Source organism: Gorilla gorilla, chromosome 8 (genome assembly GCF_029281585.2).
Source record: "Gorilla gorilla gorilla isolate KB3781 chromosome 8, NHGRI_mGorGor1-v2.1_pri, whole genome shotgun sequence".
Lineage (NCBI taxonomy): Eukaryota > Metazoa > Chordata > Mammalia > Primates > Hominidae > Gorilla > Gorilla gorilla.
The window spans coordinates 43,567,934-43,593,521 of NC_073232.2; the positions used below are offsets into that span (position 1 = coordinate 43,567,934).

At 39.9% G+C, this 25,588-nt stretch overlaps 1 protein-coding gene, 1 non-coding gene and 1 pseudogene across 8 annotated transcripts in view; 1 reads left to right on the top strand and 2 right to left on the bottom strand.

The window, feature by feature from the left end:
- Positions 1-25,588, top strand: part of ASCC1 (activating signal cointegrator 1 complex subunit 1) — a 121,069-nt gene that overhangs the window by 25,070 nt on the left and 70,411 nt on the right. The gene's annotated exons all lie outside the window — the stretch shown is intronic.
- Positions 1,581-5,439, bottom strand: LOC129525013 (large ribosomal subunit protein eL15-like; annotated as a pseudogene).
- LOC129525197 (small nucleolar RNA SNORA36 family) lies at positions 11,304-11,435 on the bottom strand. Its single transcript, XR_008669323.1, has one exon. It is a non-coding gene; the product is annotated as a small nucleolar RNA SNORA36 family (small nucleolar RNA).

Consider the following 25,588-nt stretch of genomic DNA (forward strand, 5'->3'; position numbering starts at 1 on the left):
TCTTGAACTCCTGACCTCGTGATCCACCTGCCTCAGCCTCCCAAAGTGCTGGGATTACCGGCGTGAGCCACTGTGCCCTGCCAGATTGTTTCCTTATCATTGAGTTTTTAGGGTTCTTTATGTATATTGTTGATACAAGTCCTTTTGAGGATATGTGATATGCAGATATTTTCTCCTAATCTGTAGCTTGTCTTTTCATTCTCTTATTCGTGTCTTTTGTAGAGCAAAAGTTTTAAATTTTGATAAAGTCTAGTTTATTTTTTTTTATGGGTTGTACTCTTAATGTTATGTCTAAAAAATCTTTTCCTGGCCGGTGTGGTGGTTCATGTCTGTGATCCTAGCACTTTGGGAGGCCGAGGTGGGTGGATCGCTTGAGGTCAGGAGTTCGAGACCAGCCTGGCCAGCGTGGTGAAGCCCCGTCTCTACTAAAAATACAAAAAATTAGCTGGGCATGGTGGCGGGCACCTGTAATCCCAGCTACTAGGGAGGCTGAGGCAGGAGAATTGCTTGAACCTGGGAGGCGGAGGTTGCAGTGAGCCGAGATCACGCCATTGTACTGTAGCCTGGGAAACCAGTGAAATTCCATCTCAAAAAAAAGAAAATTTTTTTTCCTAACCCTCAAATATGAAGGTTTTCTTTTTAGAATGTTTATAGTTTTGGTTTTTTATATTTAGATCTATGATTCAGTAATTTTTTTTGTACGAGATGCAATATTCAGGTCAAGGTTCGTTTTTTACATATATATGTCCATGCTATGCTTTTTTTTCTTTTAAAGAATTTATTTTAAACCTATTATACCACATAGTATGTTTTATACACTGATATATAACTCCCTAATAAGATAAAGCAAAGACAAAAATGTTTATCTTATTAGAAACAAGATACACCAGCCAGGCGCGGTGGCTCATGCCTGTAATCCCAGCACTTTGGGAGGCCGAGGTGGGTGGATCACGAGGTCAGAGGTTTGAGACCAGCCTGACCAACATGGTGAAACCTTGTCTCTACTAAAAATACAAAAAAAAAAAAAAAAAATTAGCTGGGCATGGTGGCGGGCGCCTGCAATCCCAGCTACTCGGGAGGCTGAGGCAGGAGAATCGCTTGAACCTGGGAGGCGGAGCCAAGATCGCGCCACTGCACTCCAGCCTGGGCGACAGAGCGAGACTCTGTCTCAAAAAAAAAGAAACAAGATACACCACCGCTTACTGTCTTCAAACATTATTGCACTTTAACTTCCTTTTTTTTTTTTTTTTTTGAGACGGCATCTCGCTCTGTCGCCAAGGCTGGAGTGCAATGGCGTGATCTCGGCTCACTGCAACCTCCGCCTCCCGGGTTCAAGCGATTCTCCTGCCTCAGCCTCCCGAGTAGCTGGGACTACAGGCGCCTGCCACCACGCCCAGCGAATTTTTATGTTTTTAATAGAGAAGGGGTTTCACCATGTTGGCCAGGATGGTCTTGATCTCTTGACCTCGTGATCCGTCTTCCTCGGCCTCCCAAAGTGCTGGGATTACAGGCGTGAGCCACCGTGCCCTGCCTTCACTTTAACTTTCTTAATTTGACAAAGCATTCATTAAATAATTTGCAGACTAGCTTTAACAGACAAATAACACCTGTAAGCAGACATGACTGTCTTAAATTGTTTATTAGGTATGAATTTTACAAACTTTACTTATATTAGCGGTAATGGTGGAGCTGGAGAGTATTGCGCCTTCTCCAAGCTGCCCTGCGAGAACCACCAATAGTGTGGTGGAACTTATGGCCCTTTCCAAGGCCACGGCTCTTTCGGCCTGCAGATGTCAGCCCACGCATCTCCCTGTGGTTGTGGACTGATTTGGTGATCCACTGGGTGTCAGGATTTCTTCTGATAGCTTTATGGAATGGATCAATGAGGATAACCTCAAAATATTTGTATGTGGAATCTTCACCAATCCAATATTTAGGTCATAGATCTAAATATAAATTCAGGACTCTCAGAACTCCACAGTGGCATCCAGCTCATTCCTCTGCAACAGATTGAAGGCTTCAGGCAAACTTTAGCTAGTTAACACCACTATGGACAGGCTTGCCGTAAGTTGCACCCTTAGGAACTGGGTGTTTTCGGCCACCACAGCGAACATGAATCCTACATATAATGTAACCTTGCTTGGTCTTGCAGCCCAGTTGCTGCGCTTTATCAGGCTGGGTGGGATGGGGAGCCCTGTGGAGGGCAGAGAGCTGGCGGTACTGCCAGCAGTGGACCCTCAGAAGAAAGCACATGACATCAGACTGTTTCTTTCTCCGTAGCTCCTGGATATACTTGTATGCGCTTGTCTTGGCTTACCTGATGGCTGCCGCCAGACAGAAAGGCTGTACTTTCTTAATCTTGTAGTGAAGACAGAAATAAAAGCATTTGGAATAAAATAGAACAATGGTTCATGTCTTTGGTTCTTTTTTTTTTTTTTTTTTGAGACGGAGTTTTGCTCTTGTTGCCCAGGCAGGAATGCAGTGGTGCAGTCTCGGCTCACTGCAACCTCCGCCTCCCAGATTCAAGCGATTCTCCTGCCTCAACCTCTCAAGTAGCTGGGATTACAGGCATGCGCCACCATATCCAGCTAATTTTGTAGTTTTAATAGAGACGGGGTTTCTCCATATTGGTCAGGCTGGTCTCAAACTCCTGACCTCAGGTGATCCACCTGTCTTGGCCTCCCAAAGTGCTAGGATTACAGGTGTGAGCCACCCCACCCGAACAGTATCTTTGGTTCTTCAGACAGATGGACTTAGTTCTGATTTTGAGTTCTTCAGTCTGTGTGGACTTGGACAAATGAACTTCTCCAAATATTTTTTAATTTTTATTTTTTTTTGAGACGGAGTCTTGCTCTGTTGCCCAGGGTAGAGTGCAGTGGCTCGATCTCTGCTTACTGCAAGCTCTGCCTCCCAGGTTTGCGCCATTCTCCTGCCTCAGCCTCCTGAGTAGCTGGGACCACAGGCGCCCGCCACCCCCCCCCCCCCCCCCGGGTAATTTTTTTTTTTTTTTTTGTATTTTTAGTAGAGACGGAGTTTCACCGTGTTAGCCAGGATGGTCTCGATCTCCTGACTTCATGATCCGCCCGCCTCAGCCTCCCAAAGGGCTGGGATTACAGGCGTGAGCCACTGTGCCTGGCCTAACTTCTCCAAATCTTTATAGCCTACTTGGGAGGGTTGTAGGAAGGATTAAATGAGATGACACGCTGGATGAGGTAGCTTAGGCCTTCTAATCTCAGCACTTTGGGAGGCCGAGGCTGGAGGATTGCTTGAGCCCAGGAGTTCAAGACTGCCCTGGGCAATTTAGGGAGACCCTGTCTCTACAGCAGATAAAAAATTAGCTCGCAGTGGTGGCACATATCTGTAGTTTTAACTACTCGGGAGGCTGAGGTGGGAGGATGCTTGAGCCCAGGAGGTCAAGCCTGTAGTGAGCCATGATTGTGCACTGCTAGCCTGGGTGACAGAGTGAGACCCTGTCTCAAAATAAATATATGAGATGACATAAAGAACTCAGCATGGTACTTGATGCATAAGCATTTAGTAAATGGTAGCTGCTACTCCTGCTATACTTTACTGCCAGTTAAAGTTGTTAGTGTTATTTGGAGTGTGAAGAGTAGATAAAGGGTAGCTTTGAAAGTTGTGGCAAAGTGAAAATGTTTTGGGTGAAAACTTTTACAAGATCCTTTCTTCTTTCTTTCCTTCCTTACTTCCCTTCCCTTTCCCTTTCTCCTTTTCCTTTTCCTTTCCTTTCTTCGATCAGGTCCATATTGCTAAAGGTAGTCTTAGGTGTTAGAATACAGTGAGAGATGGATATGCAGTGTTAGAAGTATGAGAAACCAGGTCGGGCGTGGTGGCTCACGCCTGTAATCCCAGCGCTTTGGGAGGCCGAGGTGGGTGGATCACTTGAGGTCAGGAGTTCGAGACCAGCCTGGCCAAAATAGTGAAACCCCGTCTCTACTAAAAATACAAAAATTAGCTGGGTGTGGTGGTGTGCACCTGTAATCCCAACTACTTGGGAGGCTGAGGCAGGAGAATCACTTGAACCCAGAAGGTAGAGGCTGCAGTGAGCCGCAATCATGCTACTGCACTCCAGCCTGACAGAGCGAGACTGTCTCAAAAAGAAAAAAAAAAAAAAAGAAGAAGCATTAGAAACCAAGTATTTTTGTGGTGTAGGGAGTGAGAATTAGTAAAATTGCTTATTTATGAAGAGGGCTATGTAGGTGAATAGATTCAGATTGGGCACATACAAGAGATGGCCTGAGCTTAGTGTAGAATTGTAAAACCAATTTTTTTTTTCTTTTTTTTTGAGACAGACTCTCACTCTGTCACCCAGGCTGAAGTCCAGTGGTTTGATCTCGGCTCACTGCAAGCTCTGCCTCCTGGGTTCCAGCGATTCTCCTGCCTTAGCCTCTCGAGTAGCTGGGACTACAGATGCCTACCACCTCTAACTGTAAAAAGTCAGTTTTAATGAGTTTAATCAGCCACACCTGATTGATTTTTGTATTTGTAAAACCAGTTTTTTTTTTTTTTTTTTTTTTTGAGATGGAGTCTCGCTCTGTCACCCAGGCTGGAGCGCAGTGGCGTGATCTGGGCTCACTGCAAGCTCCGCCTCCCGGGTTCTCGCCATTCTCCTGCCTCAGCTTCCCGAGTAGCTGGGACTACAGGCGCCCGCCACCGTGCGCGGCTAATTTTTTGTATTTTTAGTAGAGACAGGATTTCACTGTTTTAGCCAGGATGGTCTCTATCTCCTGACCTCGTGATCTGCCTGGCCCAGCCTCCCAAAGTGCTGGGATTACAGGCGTGAGCCACCGCGCCCGGCCTAAGAGACGGGGTTTCACCGTGTTAGCCATCATGGTCTCGATCTCCTGACCTTGTGATCCACCCGCCTCGGCCTCCCAAAGTGCTGGGATTACAGGCGTGAGCCACTGTGCCCGGCCTTGTAAAACCAGTTTTTAAGTGACTAACTTTGCATTTATGTGCTTAAATAAGGCCATATCTATGAGGAAAATACATATATGTGGATGTTAATATCACTGAACCATCAGAAAATCATTTTTCTCCTTAACATTTCATAACAAGATGACTTTGTTCTTAGTGGGAATGGAGGGTGGGGTAGGAGATCAGGAACGCTGAGGTTTCAGTGTAGCCCAGTACTGTTTTGGGGAGTAGGGGCTAAGTTTTGAAATTATTTTAGCTGGTAAATGCAAACTAGTTGAAGCTCAGTCATTGTATATATTCTTTGGAATGATACAAATACCAGGTATAAGACAAGCAGATGTGTAATAAGTTAGTCTTTTTTTTTTTTTTTTTTCTGGGCATGTGCATGCGCGTCCGCTTTCTTCCTCTTTTTTTTTTTTGGCTGCTGACATGGCTGACAGGGAACAAACACTGGAATTACTGCTTTAATTTCGCCAGAATGAGCTTGTTCGCTGTGAACGTCATGCTGGCCTTAATCAGTCCAAAGGACTTCCTTCCTGCTTTCAGGGAGACTGCATATTAACATAGTCTCTTTTCTGTCTTCAAATCAGGCCCTGATAACAGCTGGAAATAAGCACAGCATTAAAGAGGAAATCAGTAAGGGACCATTATTTAGATTATATGGAAGAGATTTTTAGTGAGTTTCATTCTGATGTTAGAATGACACGAAGATGGCTATGAAAGCCTGTAGGCACTTTCCAGTAGTACTCTGCATTTATTACCTCAATTTATGTGAGTTCTCTTCTACAAGATTTGAAGAGCAAATACCTGTTCACTGAGATAGCAGTTGTTTTCTGAGAGACTGTGGGATTTTCAGTTCTTTTGGCTCCTCTGAAACTCATTTGTCATCTCTGAGAGTTTCCTCATCTCTAAAATAGGGATGATCTCAACATTCCCTTGCTTAATAGCATAAGAAAAAGATAGCATCTCTTGGTACAAAATCTCTTGGCTCATAAATTTTTTGAATACACATATATATTTGTAATATATGTTTATTCTCCAGGTGCAGTGGTGGGCACCCCAGCTACTCAGGAGGCTGAGTCAGGGAGGATAGCTTAAGCCCAGGAGTTCAGCCTGGGCAATGTAGTAAGACATTGTCTCTCCAAAAAAAAAAAAAAAAAAAAAAAAAACCAAAAAAAGTTATATTCTTTTATATTATATTACTTTTTTTATTAATATGTATGATATTTCAGGTCCATACATTAGAAGCTAACTCCCATTTTTAATTGCTGTGAAGTATTCTGTGAATGTACCTTAGTTTATTTAATCAATCCTCTATTGATGGAACATTAGAGGAAATTATTTTTATTAAATAACACTGCAGTGAGCATCTGTACATGCATCTTTTTGTCTTTGACTCCTGGTTTCTTTGGGATAAATTCTAAGAGGTAGAATAACATGGGTTAAGGGAATGCAAACTTTAAATTTTTTCATAGTTTTTTCCATTCTGTTTTAAAAGTCAGTTTTAATGAGTTATACTTTATATACAACATTATAATGCACTTGTTTTAAGAATATGGCTTGATGAGTTTTGATAAAGGTATACACCAGTGTAACAACCATCACAAACAAGATATTGAATATTTATATCACCCTCAAATATTTCTTTCCTCTGCAGTTGATCCCCACTCCGTCCCCTCACCTCCTACCACTGATTCTGGGCAACCACTAATCTATTTTGTGTTGCTATTAGGTTTCCCTTTTCTAGAATTTTAAATGAATGGAATTATATGATATATAGTCTTTTGTGTGACTTTTTTTGATTCAATATTAATATTTTTGGGAGTCAGTCATGTGTGTTATAGGAGTTTGCTGCTTTTTATTGTTGAGTGGTATTTCTTTGCATGAATGTACCACTTTATCCATTCAATCCTGATAGATGTTTGGATTGTTTATAGCTGGAGATTTCTTTATCTATTCAACTCTGATAGATGTTTGGATGGTTTCTAGTCTTTGGCTATTATAAATTTGTGCAGAAATCTTTGTGTTCAGTATATGTTTTTATACCTCTTGGGTAAATACTTAATAGTGTAATTGTTGGATTATGTGCAGGTGTATGTTTAGTTTAATAGGAAACTGTCAGATCTTTTCCCAAGGTGGTTGTACCTCTTTTACACTGCTACAAATGATGTGTGAGAGTTTAGGTTGCTCCACGTTCTTACCAACACTTAGTGGTGTCTATCTTATTTTAATTTAACCCTCTCGAGTAGGCATCTCATCATGGTAGCTCATTGTGGTTTTTATATACATTTCCCTCATGGCTGATGCTGCGAAGCATCTTTTCATGTGCTCATTGGCCATTTGTGTATCTGCCTTTGTGAAGTACCTGTTCAAATATTTTGTCTATTTTTGTTGTTGTTGATGGTATTTTAGCTTTTCTCTTTATGGTGAAATATACATAACATAAAATTTACCATTTTAACCTTTTTTTAAAATGCGTGATATTGCTTATTTAAAATTTTTTTTGTTTCTTACTATTGTGTTATAATTTTTTTTTTTTTTTTTTTTGAGACAGAGTCTTGCTGTGTCACCCAGGCTGAAGTGCCGTGATCTTGGCTCACTGCAACCTCTGTATCCGTACTGATTTTGTATCTACTTGTTCTTTTAGTTGCTGAGAGAGGAGTGTTGAAATCTCCACCTGTTAACTGTGGATTCATCTATTTCTCTTTTCAGTTCTACCAGTTTTTTCCACACCTTCTTGATAAGATCCTTTTATAGTTATGAAATATCCTTCTCTATTCCTGATAATGTTCCTTGTTCTGGTCTACTTTTTTGATGTTAATATAACCATTCTATCCTTCTTTTGATTGGTGTTTACACTGTATATCTATTTCTATCCTTTTACTTTTAACATATTTGTATCTTTATATTCAAAACAGGTTTCTTTTTAGACAGCATATAGTTAGGTATTGTTTCTTATTTTTAAATTGCAGTCTGACATCTCTACCTTTTAACTGGAGTAGATAGAACATTTACGTTTAATGTAATTCTAGCTATGGGTGAGTTTAAATCTACCATCTTATTCTTTGTTTCTCTCTGTCTCTTCTTTATTTTTTTTTTTGGTCTTCTTTGTTCTTTTTTGTTTGTTTCTGTTCGTCTCTTCTTTGTACCGCTTTTTTTTTGGATTGAGGGTTTTATTTATTTATTTATTTTTTGAGACGGAGTCTCGCTCTGTTACCCAGGCTGGAGTGCAGTGGTGCAGTCTCGGCTCACTGCAACCTCCGCCTCCCCGGTTCAAGCGATTCTTCTGTCTCAGCCTCCCGAGTAGCTGGTACTGCAGGTGCATGCCACCACACTTGGCTAATTTTTATATTTTTAGTAGAGATGGGGTTTCACCATGTTGGCCAGGCTGGTCTCCAACTCCTGACCTCAGGCGATCTGCCCTCCTCGGCCTCCCAAAGTGCTGGGATTACAGGTGTGAGCCACCGTGCCCAGCCTAACATTTCTTATAGTTCAGATCTGCGGGAAATAATTTCTCTCAGCTTTTATTTGTTTGAAAAATTTTTTAATTCACCTTCTTTTTTGAAAGATTTTTACTGATTATAGAATTCTAAGTAGTTTATTCTTCTAGGACTGTGAACATATAATTCTACCGTCTTCTGGCATTTATAGTTTCTTTATTTTATTTTTTATTGAAAAACATTTTTTTGAGACATGGTCTCACTCAGATACTCAGGCTGAAGTGCAGTGGTGCAATCTCGGGGCTCCTCTGGGGCTCCACCTCTGGGGCTCAAGCAATCCTCCTGCCTCAGCCTCCCGAGTAGCTGGTACTATAAGTCTGTACCATCATGCCCAGCTAATTTTTGTAGAGATGGGCCTTTGCTGTGTTGCCCAGGCTGGTCTCAAACTTCTCTGGGCTCAAGCAATCCAACTGCTTCAGCCTCCCAAAGTGCTGGGATGGCAGGTGTGAACCACTATACCTGGCCAGGTATAGTTTCTAATAAGAAATTTGTTGTTGCCTGGGCTCAGTGGCTCACGCCTGTCATCCCAGTACTTTGGGAGGCTGAGGTGGGTGGATCACCTGAGGTTGGGATTTCGAGACAAGGCTGGCCAACATGGAGAAACCCCATCTCTACAAAAATACAAAAATTAGCCCTGCATGGTGGCGGGTGCCTGTAATCCCAGCTACTCAGGAGGCTGAGGCAGGGAGGATCGCTTGAACTTAGGAGGTGGAGGTTGCAGTGAGCTGAGATTGCACCACTGCACTCCAGCCTGCGCAACAGAGTGAGACTCTGTCTCAAAAAAAAAAAAAAAAGAATTTTTTTGTCATTCTTATCTGGCAGCCTTTTTTTTTTATTGGAAATAATTTCAATGTAGAAAAATTTGTATAAAGATAGTATAAGGAATATACCATAAGAAAGTATAAGCTTTAATGGCATATGATCTGATACTGTCCTTTATAATATTTTCCCCCCTCAGTACAAGATCCAGGGTAAGGTCAGGCATTGCATTTAGTTTTTTGTCTCTCTGTCTCGCTGTCTTTTTTTTTTTTTTTCTTTTAGAGACAGGGTGTTGCTATGTTGACCAGGTTGGTCTCAAGCTCCTGGCCTCAAGTGATCCTCTGGCCTCAGCCTCCCAAAGTGTTGGAATTATAGATATGAGCCACCATACCCAGCTTAGTTTTTATGTCTCTTCAACCTCTTTTAGCAGGAACATTTTCATACCCTTTCTGAATTTTATATTATTGACTTAATTGAAAAATAATACAGTCCTCTTTAGACTTTTTTCCTTATATGTATTTATCCCATATAGTATCTAGCCTTTTTTTGTTGTTGTTAAACAACCCTGCCGTGGCGCCTGCCACTGCTTTCAATGGCCTCCAGCCTGATATCCAGACTATGCCACCATTCCCATTAGCCCTCCAAGTCAGGTGAGACCGCAACCAGTCCCTCAGGCAGCCCCACACAAGCCAGAACATTGAAGCTAGTTCTATTTTTGCTCCATCCTGAGGGAAGAGCTGGAAATTGGGTAGCTTCTTCCCAGTGGTGGGACAAGGTGGTACAGATTGAGTGGGACAAGGATGAATGAAAATGGCACAAAGTTTTCTACCACTTTGAAGTGTGACCTTTTCATGGTTAGGTGTATGTTTGGTTCCTGCAACTTCTTAACTGGTTTTTAGGGTTCTTCCAAAGCTACTTTGGTCTGTGTGTTGTTATCTGATATGTCCATGGGGGAATGAGGGCCTAGAGCTCCCTAGTCTCCTCTCTTGCTGTTTCACTCCAGTTTTGTATAATTTTCAGTCATTATTTCCTCGAATGTCTTTTCTTTCCTTTTTTTCTCATCTCCTTCTGGAACCCTGCTTACATGTGTATCAGAATACTTGAGGCTGGGTGCGGTGGCTCACACCTGTAATCCCAGCACTTTGGGAGGCTGAGACGAGTGGATCGCTTGAGGTCAGGAGTTTCAGACCAGCCTGGCCAACATGGTGAAACCCCATCTCTACTAAAAATACAAAAATTAGCTGGGTGTGGTGGCACACGTTTATAATCCCAGGTACTCGGGAGGCTGAGGCACAAGAATCGCTTGAACCCGGGAGGTGGAGGTTGCATCGAGCTGAGATGGTGCCACTGCACTCCAGCCTGGGCAACAGAATGAGACCGTCTCAGAAAAAAAAAATCACTTGATATTGGTGCAAAAGTTACTGAGATTCTGTCCAGACTTTTTTTTTCTCTGCTTCAGTTTTCCAAAAATAGTTAAATATTCCTTAAGTCTCATGTATGGTTCATGAAAAAAAAAGAAAAAAATTAAATATTCCTTTATTGTTCAAAATTTTTGTTTTTCCAATTTTATAATGTTAAAATCTGTTTGTCTTTGTTTTTTAAATTTCAGCTTCTATTTTGTTTTTATTTCTGAAAAGCAACCATGTATGAAAATAATTGTTTCTTTTTATCTTAGTTCATCAGACCTGACTTCCTAAAACTGAATGTAACTTGTCTGTTAGTCCAAGCTCAGTAAGTCTTCAGCCTCTTCAGTCCCATCTCTTCTAGACATCTTTAACTGTTGACATATTAGACTCAAGCAGGCATTTTTGTAAGATGAGATGCAAATAGACCGGGCGCGGTGGCTCACACCTGTAATCCCAGCACTTTGGGAGGCTGAGGCAGGTGGATCACAAGGTCAAGAGATCAAGACCATCCTGGCCAACGTGGTGAAACCCCGTCTCCACTAAAAATACAAAAATTAGCTGGGCGTGGTGGCGGGCGCCTGTAGTCCCAGCTACTCGGGAAGCTGAGGCAGGAGAATTGCTTGAACCAGGGAGGTGGAGGTTGCAGTGAGTCAAGATTGTGCCACTGCACTCTAGCCTGGTGACAGAGTGAGACTCTGTCTCCAAAAAAAAAAAGAGAGGCAAATGAATAGAATAATGCTTTTGAACCAATCATCTCCCGTAGCCCATTTCAATGTCCCAAAGTTTTGTTAACAGAACAGGGAAGCTGCCTTGAACTGAACTCAATTCTTTGGAATCAGCTTCTATTTTAGATTCAGGAGGTACATGTATAGGCTTGTTACATGGGTATATTATATAATGCTGAGGTTTGGGTATGACTGATCCCCTCACCCAGGCTGCTTCAGGTTGTATAGTTTCTATAGATGTGTCTTCAAGTTCACTGATTTTTTTTTTTTGAAGTGTCTAATCTTTTGTTAATCCCATTTGATGGAATTATCAATTTTGATTTTTGATTTTTATATATTTTTTGAGACAGAGTCTCATTCTGTTGCTCAGGCTGGAATGCAGTGGTGCGATCTCGGCTCACTGCAACCTCCGCCTCCTGAGTTCAAGTGATTCTTGTGCCTCAGCCACCTGAGTAGCTGGGATTACAGGCACACACCACCACACTTGGCTAATTTTTGTATTTTTAGTAGAGACAAGGTTTCACCATATTTGTAAGACTGGTCTTGAACTCCTGGCCTCAAGTGATCTGCCTGCCTAGGCCTACCAAAGTGCTGGGATTACAGATGTGATCCACTTTTAATACTTTTAAAAGTATTTTTCTTTTCTGTCATTAGTATTTTTATGTTTTTTTAAAAATAGTTGAGTTTCACCACTGGAACATTTGGATTGTTTCCACTTATGGGATATTATGAATAAAGCTGCTATTCATGCATTTTTTTTCTGCTAGTAATCTATAATATTGTAAATTAGCCTGAGTGTCCCACTGTTTTTATTCACTCAATTGATAATTGAGTGATGTATAAAATAGCAAATATGTATTGAGCTTTGTATTTTGCTAGACAGTGTTCTAAATGTCTCCTATGTTCATTTTGTTTGATCTTCAGTCCCTCCCTATGAGGTAGGTATTTATATCTCATTTCACTGATGAAGGAATGGAAGCTTAGAGAGAGTAACTTGCCTAAGGTGCCACAGCTAGTGGATGCCACAGTGTTAAGTAGAGCAGTGATAGGAAGTTGTGTAGGATCTAGCATCTGCTCTAATCCAATAGAACAAATAGTTGACAGTCCTAGGGGTCACTGAGGAAAAGTTATTTGAATGGGAAAAAAATATCCTGTTAAACAATTGAAGACATTTTGATGGTTGCTTGCTAATCAACTGACCAACTGCTAACCAACTATACCAATCTTTCAGCAGGCATTTTCAAGTGAGAACAGCCTTGACTGGAATTCGGTAATAATTTGGACAGTATTTGAGTGTTTAGAAAAGAGCAGCAGGCCGGGTGCAGTGGCTCACACCTGTAATCCCATCACTTTGGGAGGCCAAGGCAGGTGAATCAGTTGAGCCCAAGAGTTTGAGATCAGCCTGGGCAACCAAAACTTGTGTCTACAAAACATACAAAAATTAACCAGCCTGGACAACAAAGCAAGATCCTGTCTCAGGAAACAACAACAACATAAACAAGCAGCAGAGCTTTCCACTTTTGCTTGGGTTATTATTCAAATCATATGCTCTTCCCGAACTGTTGAAAAGAAGTGTCATATGGATCAGATATTATCTAAGGACATGTTCATTAGGATGTCTGCCTTTAGTCCTGGTTCAGGACTTAAGAAGGTGAGACTCTTCATCTTCTGAAAAAAAAAATTGATATTATTAATGTTTATTTCTTTTTTTGAGAAGGTAAATTTATTTTTCTTTATAGCTCATGTCAAATACATCAAGTGCTTTTGGGATCTCTGATATGAAAGATTCTGTTGAAATATCGGGTTATAGTTTACGCTACCTTATGAGTTTTCTATTGCTGTGTAAAAAATTACCACAATCGTAGCAGCCTAAAACCACACCCATGTATCATCTCACAGTTCTCTGGTAGTTTCATAGTACTGCAGGTCGGAAGACCCAGTGGGCTGGACTGGGTTGTCTGCTTAGGGTCTCAAAAGGCCAAAATCAAGATGTTGACCAGACTGGTATCTCATCTGGAGGCTCTTGGGAAGAATCAACTTCCATGTGCATTCAGGTTGTTGGCAGAATTCAGATCCTTGTGTCTATACGTCTGAAAGTGCCGTTTCCTTGACACGTGACTGCTCTGGCTTCACCAAATCCTTCTCGTGTCAGATCTGACTTCTGCCACCAGCCAAAGACTCTGCTTTTTAAACAGCTCATGGGTATAGATTAGTCTCATTGGGATAATCTCTCTCTCTTAAAGTCCGCTGTACCATAGAACATAATATAATTTGTAGGAGTCATACATTATCACAGCCACAGGGTCTACCTACAACCTGGATTATACCAGGGTAAAAGGTCATTAGGGGTCAGTCTGAGAATTCTATCACAGCTATTAATTTTCATTGTTAAACGTTGTTGTGAAGGTCACATTTTTGGTACAACAGGCAACTTTTCTATGCTCAGGTCTCATTCTATCCTTCTGATCATCCTTCCTTGAACATAATTCTTTCTTCCTTTAAAACAGTCAGCCTCTTTTTTCTCTTCGTTTGGTAGCAGACTTGTCCTTGACCTCACCCTTGGCTCTTCATGTTAACTGAATTTACCTTTTAGGATAGCATTCCCTGAAGTCACCTTTCTTTGTGTTCATCTGTTATATAAGAAATATTGTTTGACTGCAGACATTATCACTATCATCCCTGTGCTTCAGTTCCCTAATCCTGAGTATTTAATGTAGGATTTAGCTGCTCACAGACATTAGCAAGGTATTCTTCATCTGTGTGATCTGCAGATAAGCTGCACCTTATTTTTTCATTCTTTTGTCTCTTGCATTAAGATTCAAAGATGTCTCATTGCCTACAAGTTCAAGAAGTATATTACAATCTTGTATATCTCTCAATCATTTTTTAGCTAGTAATGCTGCTATAATTCCACTTTATCTCACAGCGGGGTCCAGTAGAAAGCACATCAGTAATGAAAAACGGTAATTCAAAACCATGTGCAGTGGAACATTTGAAGGCTTATAGATCCATCTGAAGCAACAGGGGATTTCTCAGGCTGCCTAGAGAACCTGAATCAGTTATAGCTGCAGAAACTACATAATTCTGCTCATATTGTAACATGGAGGCTTACACTGGGCAGAATGGGTAATGGGTCTGCATCCCCCTAACTCCCTCAGGCAGGATTTTTTTTCCAGTTAGTATTAGTCACTGAAGAAGAAAATGTTTATATAAAAGCTTTAGTGTATAATTTAGGATTTTTCATGTTTAAGGGTAGTTGTAGGATTTGTAGTTATCTTTTGAACTGATTTAGAATGAAGATGGGATAGTTGTCTTTGGTTGTAAGGAAAATTGTAAAAAGCCCCAAGTTCTGATTCTAAAACCTACCAAGTTGGGTAGGAAAGTAAGAAAAGGAAATATTTACAAGATTCATATATTGTCCCATTTTGGTGGAGATACTAGTTTTGAACAGGTTTTTGTGTCTTATTGATTCATGCACTAGTTATTAAATGTCTACTTTATACCAGGTATATATAACATATAGGACATATTATGTGCCAACAATGGACTCTACTCTTAAGGATCCCATACTCTAGGGTGTGGGAAATAGACTTCTTCCAGAAATAGTTACCGTGTTGTGAGATAAGTGCTACTAGATAAGTGCAGTGGGTACCCAGAGGAGAAATTCTGTAGTGGCTGGAGAAGGCTTGATAAGGGAGCTGACAATTGAACAGTCTGGAAGGGACAGGAGTTTGTGCCAGGCTGGCAAATGGGGGCAGGGAGCATTCTGCGCAGAGGAAATGTCACTTGTGAGGTATTCAGGGGAGAGTGAGGAATTTGTTAAGGCTGGTACTTAGAAAGAGGTAGAGTAAGGAAGAGGTAGGAGTTAAGAGTGGAAATGACATGGCACCCAAGTTGTGAAAGCTCCTGTGTGGGTTAAGGATTTTGAATGTAATATCCTATAGAGAGTAAGAAAATAGTTAAGGCTGGGCATGGTAGCTCACACCTGTAATCTTAACACTTTGGGAGGCTGAGGTGGGAGGATCCCTTGAGTCCAAGAGTTTGAAACCAGCCTGGGCAACATAATGAAACTCCGTGTCCACAAAAAATAAAAAAAATTAGCCAGGCATGGTGGTGTGTACCTGAGGTCCCAGCTACTTGGGAGGCTGATGTGGGAGGAGGATTGCTTGAGTCCAGAGACAGAGGTTACAGTAGCCATGATTGTGCCACTGCACTCTAGCCTGGGTGACAGAGCGAGACCCTGTCTCCAAAAGAAAGAAAGAAACAAACTAGTTAAGATTTTAAGCAAGGACTGTGATGAACTTAGCACCATAGAAAAAAAATTGAAGGCAGTGTGGAGGATGTCTTGAGAGGTAAGGAGTTGGGCACCAAGGCAGGTACCAGTTGGGAGGCTATCGATACTGTCTATTGAAAGAAGACTAGGGTTTATGGCATATTCAGGAGGGGATATATTCCAAAGATATTTCAGAGTTCTGCTCTGAAGTGGGGATAATAATGGTATTAATGTTACAGTGTTGATATGAAGAGTAAATGAGTTAATAAGTTTAAGGTGTTTGGAGCAGAGCATGGCACATAGTGCCGAATGAATGTTATTGTTATTATAATTGTTGTAATTATTGCTGTACCAAGTAAGACTTGTAGTAATCCCATGAGTTACAAAATGGAGGGGAGGGAAGGAGTGGCATTAAGAAGCAGCAACAGATCTCTCTTGCGCTGTTAACCCATCAGAAACGTGAGAGGGACCACGGTCTGTCTTTGGGAATAAATGTAAGTTGAGTAGATGCCTTGCTCTAACTAGTGCTTTCAAGTAACTATGGAGGAATAGTGAAGCTTTTAGAAGAGTAGGCTGAAGGATTCTTTGTGCTCATCTAAGGTAAGTGGGGTGGTGCATCCTTTAGTGAGGGGAGATGCTCTTCACTCCTCTTTAATGGGTAAAGATCTTTAGACAATGCATGAGAAGTTCTTTTCTCTGGTCAGTATAAAAGCCCATGCTTGAGTATTTGTCCACGTTTTAAGAACCTCTCCACTTTCTTGTAATTATGTGTGAATGAATAGAATTTATAAGCCAGGAGAAACAAAACCCTTTTTTCTAAAGCTTATACAGCTTAACACAGTATTTCATTAATAACACATAGTGACTTGCAAATCAAAGTCAGCTTTTCTGAACATTCTTAAAGAATAATGGAAATGACTCAGCAGAGCCTAATTTAGCTTCCAGTGCTGCTTTAAAAGGGAGAGCAAAGATGGCATTTGTCTGGGTGCTGCACAGTCATGTAAAAAGGAAGAGGGGGGAGCTTGTATTTATTCCATACTGCTGTGTGCCTGAGACTTCATATGTGTTTCATTTAATCCGCAGAGCAAACCTGAGACAGAAGTATTGTCTGTTTTATAGATGATGAAATTAAGCTTCATAGCAACTGAGTAACTCACCTAGGGTCATGCTGCTGATAGGTGGCAGAATTTGAACATAGGCTTGTCTGGTTGCACAGCCAAATGCTCTTTTCATCACTTTGCCTTATTTGAATAACTTCTTTAGATGAATGAACTTCATATCACCTGCCCAGAAACAATTCTACAGGATTTGGCCATAAAAAAAGAAAGAAAATACAATGAGTATAGGGGAAGCATGCATATTTTCTTTTTCTTTGCATAGAATATCAGAAAGTGAATTGGTAGATCCCTCACACATAATCTATTTTGTTAGCAGATAATTATTTAGGTTTTGTGGGAACATGTAAAAAGTTTGTAGGTCCTTTGACTTACAGGTAAACCAGGCCACCTCCCTTATTTTACAGAGGAGGAATCTGAGGCTAGAGAAGTGACATGACTTGCCTAATTACAGCTGGTTTGTGACAAAGTTAGAATTAGAACCCTAAGCTCTCTACTCCAGGTTAAAGGCACAAACGCTTGTTATACCTGGAGTTCCTAAAAGATGATATATGTGAATATGATTTGAGAATTATTTTTTGTCTCTGGCCATTGGCATGTACCATCAAGGCAGAGAGCTATAAATTATTTACATTCTGGGTGCTACACATTTGGATCAGATTCTTCACTATCATGTAGTGGAGTGTGAGCTTACAGGTCTATGTCTGGAGAGAGGCCTCCCTTCTACTTGCTGACAGCTCTGGCAGTTGCACCTGTGTTATATCCCATCTCATGGAAAGGATGGTTGAGCTTTAAGGAAGCAGAGAATGCTTCATGATGGGCCAATCTATACTGCTCTCTACTGCCCTTTTCCCCAAGCTTGATATGTGTAGATTTTATTATGTCTTGTTAATTGTTCCTACTGATAGTATTATTAGCAGTTCTGCCCCACTCGAGCCCAGGGTGCTGGATTAAAAGTGATACCAGTGAAGAGCCTGTGATGATGTGGTGACTGCTAGTGGTAAATCATGAGCTGCAGTTTGAATGAGAGGGCTAAGGTCCATTCACTCAGGACTGATGAGTCAGGACATGACCTTGAACTCAGTGAACTGTGACTTAGGCATGTACATAAGTTTTCTTTAGAGGAAGCTTTCGCATGCATGGATGAGGCCTTATTTAACAAGAAAGAAACTGAGGCTTAGTGATGTTGTGACTTAGTCATAAAGAAACATGTTTATTTTCATAAACAAAACTGCCCCAGGAAATTCCTGTTACTTCACCCTTTGCTTCTCCCTGCTGGGTGGAAGGTCAATACCATTAGAACTTTCAGGCGCCAGCCTGGGTGGCCAACCTAATGGAGTAAGATAGTTCCAGCTCCAAGTAATGGTGAACTTGGAGCAGGGCCCAGTGTAATTAAACCCCTGCAGTAAAGAATTTGATGTTGGTTGGTCTTCATTCATCTCAGTGAATGGGCTTGTGGCAGGAGTATGATATATTCCGAGCAAAGAAAAACAGTGGCTCTAGAGACTTATGCCGTTGCCTTGAAGATTGTTTGGTTCCAAATTAAATTTAGATAATTCAGTAAGAGAAAAGTTTCTCTTGGTAGATGGCATTGTGAGGTACGGCAGAATTTAGAGCATGTCTCCATTCATTAAAAGACTGTCCAGTGGAGTTACTCGTAAATTATATAGTCTACAGTAGAGTTAAGGATTATTTGAACCCTTATGACTCATAATTCCAAAAAGGACTTTCGATCGTGTGACCCTTAGGTGTCCTGTCTGTACCTTGTCTTGCTCCATTGCCTTCTGTGTGTTTTGTTTCCCAGTACTTGGTGTTTTCTTGGCAAGTAAACTCAAGTTGACTAGAGTGCTAGGCTCCCAAAGGGTAAGGCAGGGAAAGCAAAGTTGTAGAACTTCCTTTTTCTAGCTGGGTATTAGGGCAAATTTATGCAAGAGAAAGTTGAAGAATAAAGAGAAAGAAAAAGGAAGAAGGAGCAATGGAATATCAAAGTGACTGAGATAGTAAGCTGGGAATTTTAAACCATTAGGCCATTTTCCCCTTATGTTTCCTAGTCATTTCCAGGTCTAGAAAGGTACTTGTGTGCACTTTCAGGCCTTTAGAATTGAGTCTGGCTCTACTAGTTAAGTCTTGATTTGGCATGCTAGTGACAGGGCATTTCTTTCCCTCATTTTTCTCTCTCTAGTCACTATATTTTATATATAAAAAAAAGAAATATATAAATATATAATATAAAAATATTATATATATTATATATTATATAAAAATATTATATATATTATATATAATATAAAAATATATATCTAATATAAAAATATTATATATATTATATCTAATATAAAAATATTATATATATTATATCTAATATAAAAATATTATATATATTATATCTAATATAAAAATATTATATGTTATATCTAATATAAAAATATATATTATATCTAATATAAAAATATAATATCTAATAAAATATTATATATATTATATCTAATATAAAAATATATATTATATCTAATATAAAATATTATATATCTAATATATATATAAATATTATATATATTATATATAATATATATAAAAATATTATATATATAATATATAATATAAAAATATATATAATATATAATATAAAAATATATATAATATATAATATAAAAATAATATATATAATATATAATATAAAAATAATATATATAATATATAATATATAATATAAAAATATTATATCTAATATATAATATATATAATATAAAAATATATATAATATATAATATAAAATATGATATATAATATATATAATATAAAAATATGATATATAATATATAATATATAATATAAAAATATATATAATATGTATAATATAAAAAAATATAATATATAATATGTATAATATAAAATATGATATATAATATATAATATAAAATATGATATATAATATATATAATATAAAAATATGATATATAATATATATAATATAAAAATATGATATGATATATAATATATAATATAAAAATATAATATATAATATATAATATATATTTTTAGAGGAACTAGTGTAATTTTACCTTTAAAACATCTCAACATTGGGCTGGGTGCAGTGGCTCATGCCTGTAATCGCAGCGCTTTGGGAGACTGAGGCCAGTGGATCACTTGAGGCCAGGAGTTCAAGACCAGCCTTGTCAACATAGCGCAACCCCATTTCTACAAAAGAAAAAGAAAAAAAGAAAAAAAAAAAGCCTAACATCTATAAAAGCTTAAAAACAAACTGTTTCCTCTTTTATTTGTGCTTAGAGTTTTTCTTTCTTTTTTTTTTTTTTTGAGACTGAGTTTTGCTCTTTTGCCCAGACAGCAGTGCAGTGGTGCAATCTTGGCTCACTGCAACCTCTGCCTTCCGGGTTCAAGCGATTTTCCTGCCTCAGCCCTCGAAGTAGCTGGGATTACAGTCGTGCACCACTAGGCCTGGCTAATTTTTTGTATTTTTAGTAGAGATGGGGTTTCACCATGTTGCCCAGGCTGGTCTCGATCTCCTGACCTCGTGATCTGCCCGCCTCGGCCTCCCAAAGTGCTGGGATTACAGGCGTGAGCCACTGCACCCAGCCTTGTGCTTAGAGTTTTTCTAAAAAAACTTCAAAATTGTTAAATGTAACACACATCAGAAGACGATACAGAACAAATGGATGCTTTTATAACCACCGTGCAGGCTGGAGATACAATCTTATCAGCACCCTAGACTTCCTTGTCTTGCCTTTGTCTTCTTCCCCTGAAGGGTAACCACTGTCCCAACTTTTACAGTAATCACATCCTTAGTTTTCTTTAGTTTTATCACCCAAGTATATTTCCCCAAAGATGCCTTAAAAAACATTTTGGGAAGGGGGCATGTGACAGGCAGAACAATGGCCCTCCAAAGATATTCACATCATAATCCCCAAACCGGTGACTATTACCGTTTATGGCAAAAGAGACTTTGAGATGTGGTAAAGTTAAGGATGTTGAGATGGGTGTTTATAAGGGAGTTGGGCTGGGCGCGGTGGCTCACGCATGTAATCCCAGCACTTTGGGGGGCCGAGGTGGGCAGATCACTTGAGGTCAGGAGTTCGAGATCAGCCTGGCCAACATGGTGAAACCCCATGTCTACAAAATTAGCTGGACATGGTGGCGGGTGCCTGTAATCCCAGCTACTCAGGAGGCTGAGGTAGGAGAATTGCTTGAAGCCAGGAGGCGGAGGTTGCAGTGAGCCGGGATCTTGCCATTGTACTCCAGCCTGGGCGACAGAGCAAGACTCCGTCTGAGAAAAAAAAAAAGAGGAAATCAGGAAGGTCAGAGTCAGAGAAGGAGAGGTGACGATTAAAGTGGAGATTGAAGTGATGTGACTCTGAGCCAAGACATTCAGGTAGCCTCTAGAAGCTAGAAAGCTCAAGGAAATGATTTGCCCTGGAGCCTCCGCAAGGAATGCAGCCCTGCTGACTCATGTTAGACTTCTGACCTCCAGAAGATGGTAGGATAAGTTCGTATTGTTGTAAGCCACAAAGTCTGTGGTAATTTGTTATAGCACCAATAGAGAATTTATACAGGAAGTAGTTTTAAACTCACAGAAAAGCTGAGGAAAAGAATAATATCCTTTATTCAGATTCACCTATTGTTAATATTTCACTATTTGTTTTCGTATTCCATTTTTATCTTTCTGAACTGCTTTAGAGTGAGTTGCACATGTCATAGCCCTTTAACCCTAAATATTTCAAAATATTTTAATTAAAAATATTGGGGGGGGGGTGGGGTCTTGCTATGTTGTCCAGGCTAGTTTTGAATTCCTGGTCTCAAGCTATCCCCTCAGCCTCCTGAGCAGCTGAGACTATAGGCATGCACCACTGTGTCTGGCAAAATTTTTTTTATGCATAATAATGTTATAGTTCTCAACCTCAATACATTTAACATTGATAGTTTTATCTAATTTACCATCCACGTTCAAATTTTGTCACTTAATCCAGTAATATCCTTTGTAGCATTTTTTCCCTCTCTAGTTTGGGATTCAGTCTAGGATTAGGTGTTGTATTTAATTGTCATGTTTCTAGCCTCCTTGAATCTGGAACATTTCCACAGGCTTTCTTTGTCTGCCTTTCTTTTTTTTTTTTTTTTTTGAGATAGAGTCTCACTCTGCTGTCACCCAGGGTGTAGTGCGGTGCTGTGAGCACCACTGCACCTTGAACTCCTGGGCTCAAGTGATCCTTCTGAGTAGCCAGGATTCCAGGCACGGTGCCACGCCGGCTCATTGTCTTTCTTGACATTGGCTTTTTAAATAGAATGCTTCTCACTTTTGATCTGTCTGGCATTTCCTCATGAGTAGACTTAGGCATTCCTGGATGGAGCATTGCATAGGTGATGATGTGTCCTTCTTAGTATACAGTGTCCCTCATTGGTGATGTTAATTTTGACACCATCCAGTCAGTGTTGATTAATTTCTTTATAGTTACTATATTTTTACCTTTCAACCGATAAGCAGTCTAGAAGAGGACATTTTAAGACTATGCAAATATTCTACTCCTCAACAAAATTTCTCCTTAGATTTAACATCCTTTAATGATTCTTGCCTGATTTTTTTTTTCTTTGAGACGGAGTTTCGCTCTTGTCGCCTAGGCTTTAGTGCAATGGCACGACCTTGTCTCACTGCAACCTCTTCCTCCTGGGTTCAAGCAATTCTCCTGCCTCAGCTTCTTGAGTAGCTGGGATTACAGGCACGTGCCACCATGCCCTGCTAATTTTTGTGTTTTTAGTAGAGACGGGGTTTCACCATGTTGGCCAGGTTGGTCTCGAACTCCTGATCTCAGGTGATCCGCCCATCTTGGCCTCCCAAAGTGCTGGGATTACAGGCGTGAGCCACCACACCCGGCCTTGTGTTTGTTGATTCTTTTTTAACCCCCTCTAGTGTGGATTTGATATTCATTTAAAATACAGTTGGGTTTGTTTTTAGTTTACTTTCAAATTAGGTTTCTTTCCCGTTTCCATACTTGTTTATTTTATGTTTGAATATGTAGACCATTAACGTGCTTACAAAAGTCAAAACTATGTAAGAGGCATACATACCCAGAAGTGTCACACATTCTTGTATTCTTTCTGCCCCTTTCTCCTTCATCCCTTGTGGGTGACCAATATCATTGTTTTCTGGTTTATTTGTCCTGTGTTTGTTTTTGTAAAAATAAGCATATATATATTAATGTATGTTTTCTTATTTTCCCTTCTTTCTTAAATGGTAGCAAGTATAGAAGCTCTTCTGCACTTGTCTTTTTTTTTGAGACAGGATCTTGCTCTGTCACTCAGGCTGGAGTGCAGTGGCACTATCACAGCTCACTGTAGCCCCGACTTCTGGGACTCAAGTGATCCTCCCACTTCAGCCTCCTGAGTAGCTGGAACTACCGGCATGCATGTGCCACCACACCCGGCTAATTTTTGTATTTCTTGTGTAGACGGGGTTTCACCTTGTTACCCGGGCTGGTCTCAAGTGATCTGCCCACCTTGACCTCCCAAAGTGCTGGGATTGCAGGTGTGAGGCAACCCGCCCTGTCCTGCACTTTGCTTTTCTCATTTAATAATAGGTCCTGAAATATCACTCCAGATCATTTTATACATGTGTTTATACATAGTTTTCAACCATTCTATACTTGAGCATTTAAGTGTTCTGCAGTAATGCTGTAATGTCTAACCTCATGCATACGTATTTTACATTGTTGATGTATCTTCAGGATAAATTCCTAGAAGTAGGATTATTGGGTATATTAATCTGCTCAGGCTGCTGTCATAGAATACCACAGACTGGGTGGCTTAAACAGTAGAAATTTGTTTTCTAGAACCTGGAAGACTAAGATCAAGGTGCTGGCAGGGTTGCTTTCTGCTATAGCCTCTTCCTGGCTTGCAGATGGCCACCTGCTTGCTGTGTCCTCATGCGATTGTTTCTCTTTGCCGGCCTTTTCTCTGTGCTTTCTCACTCATGGTGTTTCTTCTTCTGAATAAAGACACCGGTCCTGTTGGATTAGGGCCCCACCCTTATGGCCTTGTTTAACTTTATCCCCAAAAGGCCATGTCTCCAAATACATTTACATTGAGTGGAAGGGCTTCAGCATATGAATTTGGGGGGCACAGAATTCAGTCTAGAGCATTGGGTCAGATGGTAAATACTTATTTATGGTGTCTTTTGTTTTGTTAGATATTGCCAAATTTCCCTCCACAGGGATTGTACCATTTTGCATTTCTGCTAGCAACGTATGAAAGTGCCCGTGTCCCTACAGCCTCTCCAACAGAGTGTATTGTGAAGCTTTTGATTTTTTGTCAGTTTGATGGGTGAGAAATGATATTCAGTGTAGTTTTAATTTGCATTTTTAAAATGAGCAAAATTATATGTCTTTCTACATGTTCGAGTCATTTTTATATCTTTATTCTTGTGAAGTGTCTGTCTTTTGCCTATTGTTCAATAGCATTTTGAGTTTTTTCTTTGATTTTTAAAAGTATTTTATTTTATTTATTTATTTATTTATTTGAGATGGAGTCTCGCTCTGTCACCCAGACTGGAGTGCAATGGCACGATCTCGGCTCACTGCAACCTCCACCTCCCAGGTTCAAGCAATTCTGCTGCCTCAGCCTCCTGAGTAGCTGGAACTACAGGCGCGTACCACCACGCCCGGCTAATTTTTTTGTATTTTTAGTAGAGACGGGGTTTCACTGTGTTAGCCAGGATGGTCCCGATCTCCTGACCTCCTGATCCCCCTGCCTTGGCCTCCCAAAGTGCTGGGATTACAGGGGTAAGCCACCACCAGTGAGCTAGCCAGGTGTGGTAGCTTCAGGTGGGAGGCCTGCTTAAGGCCAGGAGTTTGAAACCAGCCTGGGCAACATAATGAGACCCCATTTCTACAAAAATTAAAAAAAAATTAGCTAGGTGTGGTGATGTGAGCTTGTAGTCCCAGCCACCGGGAGGCTGAGGAGAGAGGATCGCTTGAGGCCAGGAGTTTGAGGCTGCAGGATTCATGATCATGCCACTGCACCCCAGCTTGGGTGACAGAGGAGACCTTGTCTTAAAAAAAAAAAAAAAAAGACATAGACACAACTTATTTAACAGCTTCATTAAGGTATAATTTACATACCATAAAATTAATTCATTTTAAGTGTACAATTTAGTGATTTTAAATAAATTTACAGAGTTGTGCAATCATTACCACAATTCAGCTTTAGAACATTTCCATCACCCTAAAAAGATCCCTTGTGCCTGTTTGCCGCCCTACTCCTCACCACAGGCAACTGTTAACCTGCTTTCAGTCTCTTTAGATTTGTCCTTTCTGGACATTTCATGTAGATAGAATCATATAATACATAGTCTTTTGCATCTGGCTTCTTTTATTTAGCATAATATTTTGAGGCTTATCTATGTTTTTGCATGTGTTAGTAGTTCATTACTTTTGATTTCCGAATAGTGTTGCATATATGGCTAGCCTACATTTTGTTTATTCATTCACCAGTTGGTGGACTTGTGGATTGTTCCTACTCTTTGGCTATTATAAATAATACTGCTGTGAGATTTCATGTACACATCTTGAGGTGGATCTTTGTTTTCATTTCGTTGGGTAGAATCCTAGGAGTGAAATGGCTGCATTGTATTTTTTTGTATGAATTTTTGTAAATTTATGTTTAATTTTTTGAGTAACTGCCAAACTGTTTTCCAAAGTGGCCGTGCTATTTTACAAATTTATATTTTACAAAGTGGCTGCTCAGTTTTTCCATATCCTCATCTACACTTGTTATTGTTTATCTTTTTGATTATAATAATTCTGATGGGTGTGAGGTGATATCTCATTTTGGTTTTGATTTGTGTTTCTTTCATGACTAATGATGTTGAGCC